At 36.2% G+C, this 8,840-nt stretch overlaps 1 long non-coding RNA gene across 10 annotated transcripts; it reads left to right on the top strand.

The window, feature by feature from the left end:
- The first annotated feature begins 3,194 nt into the window (after positions 1–3,194).
- Positions 3,195–7,567, top strand: LOC113331797. Of its 10 annotated transcripts, XR_003351197.1 has the most exons (13): positions 3,195–3,501; positions 3,635–3,665; positions 3,782–3,831; positions 3,929–3,944; positions 4,053–4,351; positions 4,453–4,485; positions 4,619–5,119; positions 6,305–6,399; positions 6,544–6,615; positions 6,701–6,780; positions 6,867–6,948; positions 7,040–7,094; positions 7,195–7,567. It is a non-coding gene; the product is annotated as an uncharacterized LOC113331797 (long non-coding RNA). The 10 variants fall into 10 exon arrangements; XR_003351195.1 differs by having other exon boundaries at positions 3,929–4,351; XR_003351192.1 differs by having other exon boundaries at positions 3,635–3,831; positions 4,082–4,351.
- Positions 7,568–8,840: the final 1,273 nt, after the last annotated feature.

The raw sequence follows: 8,840 nt of genomic DNA, 5'->3' as shown, positions 1-8,840 counted from the left end.
AATAACTTTTGATGCTTTATACTTTTTGATTACAATTATTACTTCAAAAACATATTTGAGGCAAATATTAGAATTGATTTTAAAGATAGAATTGCATAAAAACTATTTAGAGTTTACTATTTATTTGGTCAATGATGAATCCTAGTCTTGGTAATTTTCTCTATAATTGAATTATTTTATTTATTTTCCTTTTTAAATTAAATCTAAAAAAAAATTGTTTTCTTCACAAGTCTGAAAAGACCCCTTTTTACCACTATCTCTACAACCATTTGAAAATACATCAAATTTTTGGCGGCGCCGACGCGGATTTGTGTTTAGGTAGCATTTTTTTTAGATTTATTATTTATTTTTATTTTTTGTTTATTTTTATTTGTTCCTTTTTACATTTCTTTTTGTCTTTGATTTACAGGTTTGAAGTGAACACTAAGGACTTGGAGAAAAAAAAAAACTTAAAGCGTAAAGAGAAGACAAAAAGAAGATTTTTTTTAGGATTTAGTTTTATTATTATTATTTTTCAGAATTGTATTAGGAAATATTTTGTAATTTACTTTTTGTTTTTGCACTTTATTTTTGTGGACTGTGGACTTTAAACTTTGGACATTTTTTTTTTATTTTTTTTATACCCTACGGAAGGGTAGTTTAAATACAAACTGTTTGCAGGGAAGGACGACGATTACGATATCGTCTCGGCCCCTCGGGTTCGCACACTGACACCGGAGTCAGTGGCCCGAGTCGACTTCAGCGGTTCTTCGCCCGTCTGGTACGGGAGGTAAAATTCTAATCACCCGCGAATCTCCAGCAAGCAGGTTTACTGTATTCCTTAAGGTGATTCATTGATTGAGGACGAATTTGGACTGTTTTTTAAATTCCTAGTAAAGGGCAAGGACTGGCCATACAAGATAAGGGTTCGGATTTCATCACCGTTCTCTTCTTGCCCGCCTTAGGAAAACAAAACCTAACGCGAACCCAAGCTTTAAAATCTGACTAGATAGGGTATCGAGCTTGTTAGGAAAAAATTTCGAAGGATATGGTCACCTTTTAAGCAACTTCAAAGTTCATGATGACTTCTGGGAGTTGAAACAAGCCGCCTTGTAACGCCGGTGAGGCCTTGGGTATCAAAGCTCCATTGAGCTTCCCTCGCCTCAGTTTCATCTCACATTAGCTCGGATTGATCCAGAGGGGTTGCTCAAACTGTAACGAATTCCCTTTCGAAGGATTAGAAGCTGGTCTAGAAACAATCTAAGTGGAGCCATCATGCTTTTTGTTTGCTAGAAATCTTTAGGTTTGCTTTGGTGAAGTCGAGTCAGCCTGTCGTGTGTTTGTTAGAACAACCTTCCTTGTTAGGTTTTTATTCTTTTTGAATTTTTAGTGTATGCCCGATTTTGTTAATAGGGCTTGGAAAAGAGATACTCTAGGTCGATTGATTAGCGAAAAACCTAGTACTTCTTCTGATATAAGCAGGGAGCTCGAAGATTCTTCTTTTGAGAGCCCTGTTTTTGGAAACTTCAGTTTTGAGAATTTATCTCTGAGTGATAAAAGTACCCCTAGTACTCCAGTTGTGCCAACGATGGCAACTTTGAAAGATTACATGTTCCCAACTAGGACCAACCGAGCTCCGTGCATTAAATTGCCAGCCACTACGGCTAATTTCGAGATAAAACCTAGTATTCTTCAGATGATTCCTATATTCTTAGGAAAAGATGATGAGAACCCTTATTTCCATATTAGGGACTTTGAGGAAATCTGTGGAACAATTAGGATAAAGGACCTTACCGATGAAGTCTTGAAACTTAAGATGTTTCCCTTTTCTTTGAGAGACAAAGCCAAGACCTGGCTGAACAACCTACCGTCTGAATCCGTAGAAACATGGCAGGAACTTATCGCTGCCTTCTATATGAAGTTCTACCCTAAGCATAAAACTGCAGCTGTTAGGCAGAACATTAGTACTAGTATGCAACAAGAGGGAGAGTCTCTTTATATATTTTTAGAGAGATTCAATGATCTTCTATCCCAGTGTCCTCACCATGGATTTTATAAGATGAAACTTGTAGAGATTATTTATAATGGTTTGGACTATTCGACCAAAGCTATGGTCGAATCAATGTGCGCTGGTGAGTTATTCAGTGATGCCTGATACTCAACTACCATGTTATAATCCTAGTATGAGACTTGACTTTAGTGACTAGAAATCAAGATATAGTTTTGTTTAACTAATATTGAAACAAGTTTGAGGTACCGAGTGATGCTCTAACATGAGATACTACTAGGTGGTTTAGACGAATAAAATTTGGTATTGGAGAGCTTTTGTGTCTGGTGATAACACTAAGCTACCTCTATCCTACAGTTGGTGAATAATATGTGATGAATGAAGAATATATGAGCATACTAATTCAATGAATACTTAGTAATAAAAAAAGAATCCTCGATCATACTTCTCTCTATTGTTTACAACCTAATATTTCGGATTGCTTTATGTAATTAATCTTTCTGATTGCTTTGTGTAATTACTTTGGAGTCTAAACAAAAATCTCTTTTTTTAACAACTAAAATTTTCTTGCTCTTCGTAGGTACAAATCTTACTTCTAATATATTACTTGTTAATTGTGTAGAAATCAGATAGTTAATTTATTGCACCTATGATACGTATCAATTTTGCCTGCGTTGCCGGGGGGCAATTGGTGGATTTTTGTTGTTTTTTGTTTTTAGTTTTATCTTTGTTCTAGGTTTTATTTTTGGTCTTCTAGATTTTTTATTTCAGCTGCTAAATCTCTGACATCTAAATAATAAAATTACTCAAGGTTTGGAATTACTACTCGTACAGGAACAATACTTCAGGAACCATCCAGAAAAGAGATGTTCAATCACTACACCAAATTCCCGGATTAGTAACAGCAGTTTGTACGGATTTAGGCCGTTACAAAATTCCCGTTACAAATGGACGTTACGAAAATTTCGTAACAGAGGACAGCCGTTACGAAATTTTTTATAGGAGTGCGAGTCACACGCTTGGTCACACTTGGTCGTAACACCTTCAGAATGTGCGTGTGCCATTCACATGCGTGGAATTATGTTTCCACCCACGATGAGTTATACCAGAGGATATTTCCTCCCATGCGTGTGCGATTCACATGCGTGCTTTTGAGGATATCTCAGCAGTTCGACAGATCGGGATTCATTTTCAGTTTTTATTTCTCTCTTCTGCTCCTGCTCTCTCCTCTCATCTCCTCCCAGGCGATGAAACCCTAGTTTCATCACAAAAATCGTTGATTGTTGATTAATGAATCTGTATAGATGATGAGGGTGATGGTGTAATTTTTGATGTACGAAGGAGAACAGTAGGAGTTTTAGGTTCATTGTGTGAGGTGATAAATCTGGGAGAGAGTTAGGTTAGGGTTTATTCTTGAGGTGAAGAAATCATGAGAAGATGATGGATCTGTTGAGAACGCAGGTGATTCATGGCGGTGCTGGTAAATCAAGTGTGGATTCAACTTGGCAGAAATGGTAAGTTGATTTAGGGTTTCTCAGATTAATTCTGATTTGTGTGTAATTAATTTATAAATTGAATAATGTTTGAGGGGTTTGTTTTTAATTAAAGAATGGATGGATGTTTAGGGTTCTTTTTTGGATTTCACAGGGAATTTTGGTTTACTCTTTCCCCAATTTAGGTACCAGGGTTTTCTGTGTTCAGGATTACAAAAGAAACAATTGAAGATGGTGATAGAGTTCGATTGATTATATTGTTACTGATGAGAGAGGAGTGAACATGTATCGATATTTGCAGATAGGAAGAAGGAGCTGAAGAAAAAATATGTGCAACTAAGGATCCAACATGTGAGATTTTCTTTTTTGTAAAAAAATTAGTATTTTGTTTGTTGATATATGACTTGTGTGTGTTTTAATTGCAACTATTGTCTTGTTGTTGTTGCAGAAGAAGAGGGTAGTTGGTAAGAAGCTAATGTTGCCTGCCAACTCTTTTGATGATTTAATGTGTTGTTTGCTGTGATGATGGAAGGAGGTATAGCTGAAATGGGTGCTTATTTGAGCGTTTGCAGCTGATTTAGGTGGTGAATTGAAATTCCAGGAATGATGGAAGGAGGTAGCTGAAATGCGTGCTTGGTTCTGGTGATGCAGTTTGAGGTCATAAGGAAGGATTGCTAGGTCAAACAGTAGTGTTGTTGTATTATATGATAATAGAACGAGTTGCAGAATGGTGGCTGTTTGGCTGTAAATTGCCGGGAATAGAAGAATGAGTTGCAGCTGGGCAACTAGATGAACAATGCAGGGAAGTGATTGAAGCTGCAGAATGGTGCTCTAAATGGCAGTTGCAGTTGAAGCTGAATGGAAGCTGCAGGTATATTGATAGTTTCGTTTCCATTCAATTCTAATACTTATTCATTTGTGTTTTTTATAGAGTGGATTGATGATTTGATGTTTTTGGTTTTGATTTTATAGATGTGAAGAAGAAGTGGGAGAGTAGTTCATGGGGTAGGAAGCTGCTTGAGTAGTAACATTTATATGATAAGATGCTTGAATTTATAAGATGTCCATGGTTTTGTTTGTGTGTTTGAGTTTATATAAGTGGATGTCTTACCAAGATCAAAGTTGGATTTAAATGCAGGGAAAGCATGGAATTGTGGAGTTTCTGCTGTGAGATGGATGGAGGATATGAAGGATAAGGAAATGGTGGTTCTACTGAGAACAGTCTAGAAGCAGGCATTGCCTTTCCTAAAGGTTTCTTTCTAAATTGGTACAACCTTTTCCTTACCAATTTTTGTTTTAAGCTGCAACCATTTAACAAAAATGTTTCTTGTTTTAAGTTGCACCCATGGAATTACAGGGTTGCAGCTCATTGTACACCTAACACTGGTGATAAGACTGTTCATGAGAATTTAGTCTTTAATTTGGTTGTGTGCAGGCACTCATTTAGCCATGTGAAGAAATTACTTTCATGTCTTTTTTCTTTTTCTGTACCACCAGATTCATGCCTGCAAAGTGTTCGATAAAGATCTTGAAAGAAGAGGACTCTCATTTCTCTTTGATACTAGCTAGTAATATGAGGTTGTGCTAACGGCACCACGTAATGTACGACTTCATATATATAGCTGGGTTAGCAGTAAAGGTATGGTTGATCTTGTTTTGAATAAAATGAGTATCTTGAGCAACTCTTATATTTTGTAAGTCTCGACAAACAGGTTTATCTATACTAATCTGTCCAATAATGATGCATGTGGCCACATAATCTACAAGGGTTGTACAAGTTTTCGATTGGTTACATGGAAATGCAATTATAGGGTTATTAATCTTGTGGATTTCTTTAGTAGCATAATTAATTGATTTAGTGGATCATGCTTTTAGTACATGTGGATCTAAGGATTTCTGGTGTTCTATCAATAATTATAGTCATTTAGCATTTGTATGTATCTACCATGTTTAGTGTGATCTCAAATGGGAATTGGACTCTCTAGTAAATATTTGTGAAACGGGGCATTATTATAGTTTTGATTTGGCCGTGAGACAGATTTTTTTATACTCCCAAATCAAGCCTCATGTTTACTTTGAATAGCCTGTGCTAAATACTTCAAAAGTAGTTTATGTTTGTCTGTACTTAGCCATGTCTTGGGGTAACACTTGTCGGGTGCCTAGTTACTTTCATTTTAACTTAATTATTGTTTTGAAGGAAAGGCCTTAAGCGAGTACGAGGCCGCAAGCTGTATTATTAAGGAATGCTAGAATTTCTTATCTAATTGGAAGTTGGTGATTTTGGTAGAGACTAGTAAGCCAGTGCAATGTTTAGGTACATAGGTCGCTTTATCAAATTATATCCATGAGTAGATGTTCAGTTGGACTAACCAGTCCATGGTATTTATTCAAGTTTGTAAAATGGTTGGGTTAATGTCTATATGCATCATTTTAGACTTAAGTGTAGATCCGATGATAAGATAATTACGTTCATGTCTTTTTTCGTTTTCTATACTTCTATTCCTTCATTTTTGCATGTGCTTTATAAATTCTTGCAGTCTCTTTTATGTGTAAAACTTAGTTCCAGCAGTAGTTTTCATCTGATGGAATTTTTGCAGTGTCCAGGCGTATAAAATTTGCATGTATAATTGTTTTTGTGACATTTAATTTGTATCAATGAGGTTCTGAAGAGATATTTGGTAATGCTTTTAATTTCTGCCAATGACATCTTGGTATTTTGCTAATTTCTATTATGGTTTTCTACTTAATGGATCTTCTATTGTGGTTTTCTGCTTAATGGATCTATATTGTGCTGATGATACATATGGCCTTGTGACTCTTGCAGTCCCTGTTGGAATTATTGCGTCATTTAGGAAAATGAAAAAGCTTACCCAAAACAATGAATTGGTGGTGGCTGCTCTCCAGGAGTCATCTCTGCTTGTGAGTTTGTTACCATCTTATAAATGAACTTAATGGCCTCCTTTTGCTTCTCTCTCTGAGAAGTTGTATTCGTATTCTGATTAAAGTTGTTGACAGATTTTACCCCCTGTATAATTTGTTTCGAACTGTTGTCCTGCCATTCAGGTTGTAAGTTCAGATGGGAAGAAAGTAAAACGGGCTCGTTCTTTGCCTGTTATAGATGTCAAGGAGGCACAGGTATCTTTTGTTACTTTAGAAATCAGCCTTTTTCACCCGCCTTATTAATTAAAAAATTGTCTCTGATATTTAATTTGCAACTCAGTCACGCACTGTTGTAGTAGAGAATCTTCCAGCGAATCAATCAACAGATAATCTTCAGAAAATTTTTGGCGATGCCGGAAAGTATGCCCTTTCAACGATTTTGATTCCTTTATTAGCGATTTGTACTGACAAACATTAACAACTGCTGCGCCTTAATGAATTATCAGTATAAAGAGTATCTGCATCCGGGATCCTCATGACATTGAATCAACAAAGAGCACCAAAGCAGAAACAACTGTCAGCGGAAACGTATGGATATAACTGATTCATTTTCAATTTGTTGTTATTGTGATCATTTCGGTCATCAAAGACATGAAGGCATTTATTTGGTTGTGTGCAGAAATTCCCTTGATATGCCGCTAATTGATGAAGCATCGGTTATGAAAGACATGAAGGTAATCATCTTATCACGTTTCTCTCTCTCAATGTTCTATATAACGTGGTCAAAATCATAGCTGATGTGTAACAATGAAAATTATGTTTGGTTTATTTCAGGGAGCAGCTGTGGCATATGTGATGGATCTCTTATCAGTCCTTGCAATTTCAGTCCTTGCAACCTTCGTAAAAGGTTATTGATATCTTTGATGGTGATAAACCAACCGCGGAAGATTTTGAGGCAGAAATAGTATGCAAGAGAAGGCAAAGACAGTTATGTGAGTTTTATCGTATATGCTCTTAAGTTCTAAACAACTTTAAGCCACAGATAACTTAGAAATTCTCTTAAGTTTCTAACCAGACATTGTATTCCCTAAAAACTTAGGTATTCTCTTAAGTAGTTCTTGTTAAAAGAATAGACTACTATTGTTGTTGAATGTGTGATTGGATTTGGTGGAATTGAATGAAATACTTTGTAGGTAGTTATTTTTGAATTCAGGCGTGTTTCTGGGAAAAATAATGAACTGCTGGTCAACCTTGACCAGGTCAATGTTGACTGGCAGTAATTTTTTTCTGTTACGAAAAGTTCGTAACGGTTTATTGTTACAATCTGCCAGGTAGTAACGGCTTCAAACTGTAATATGCGACGTAGTAACGGCTTGCCAGCGTTACGCAGTTCTGTTACAAATAAAATTCGACGACAGTCCGTAGCTGTTACCACGTGGCAAATTCGTAGCGGCTACCTGTTTCGGGGGCCGTTACAACCCCAGATCGTAAAGGTTACAAAGCCTTTACGAAAATGTAACGCCCCTCGAGAGCCGTTACAACCCATTTTAGTAACGGCTAATCTCTGTTACGGATCCCAGAATTTTGTGTAGTGAATGCAGAGAACTAAAACATGAGGAATCATCCACGTTTTCCACCAATCCAGAAAGGAAAACAGTCAAGAATCTGACATTTTTATCGTTTAATCAGCAATAGCTTGCATCAACGTAGACAAAAATCAGTTGATACATTGGTTACCGAAGTTTAATTGTTATACTATCTTCCACTTGGAAGTATTACAACATGGACTATTTCAAGAAAAGTACTTTTCCGTCTCTAAAACAACAACTATTCATAAAGAAAGTAGTATGTTGAACAATTTTTTGGTGAATCTCACTATTAATACTGAGATGTTACAAAAAAAATTGTAGGCCACTATTTCCCTCACATTTATGCATCCTCTCTCTTAATTCATAAGGACATCTGTCATTCGTTAAGGTATTTTATGTAGAAGCCTTCCCTTCCTTCCCAAGCTCACCTTGCCTCATGTTCAAAGCCCTTGGAGAATCTAACTTGTTCAGTTGCTGGTTATTTCTACCCCAAGAAAGCCCATTTTCAGCCCGAATGTGCCTCAAATTTCTTCATATATTTTTGGGTACCAACAATCTTCATTTAAAATTTACCTCTATCTCAGACCAGTTCCTATCAGGGAAGAAGGAATTCCCTTAAAATATCACGTGGCCGCCTTTTTATTTGATGTCTTGTAGGAAGTAATCTTAATTGTTTTCTGGTCGATAGATAGAACATGGATCAAGACTTGGTTCACTAATATAACTATCTTTTTTTTGTTTACTAATATAAATAAACAGTTTAGTAATTTACATATGATTCCATATAGACCGGCCGATAGCCTACAAGCCAAAAGTTTCATATCGGCAAACCATTGGCCAATAGCTAAATGGTTTAGCTACAACTTTTTTTTTTTTTAATTCTTCAATATT

Source organism: Papaver somniferum, unplaced genomic scaffold (assembly GCF_003573695.1).
Source record: "Papaver somniferum cultivar HN1 unplaced genomic scaffold, ASM357369v1 unplaced-scaffold_128, whole genome shotgun sequence".
Classification (NCBI taxonomy): Eukaryota; Viridiplantae; Streptophyta; class Magnoliopsida; order Ranunculales; family Papaveraceae; genus Papaver; species Papaver somniferum.
Note: the sequence above shows the minus strand (reverse complement) of the source record. Positions and strands in the feature narration are given on the sequence as shown.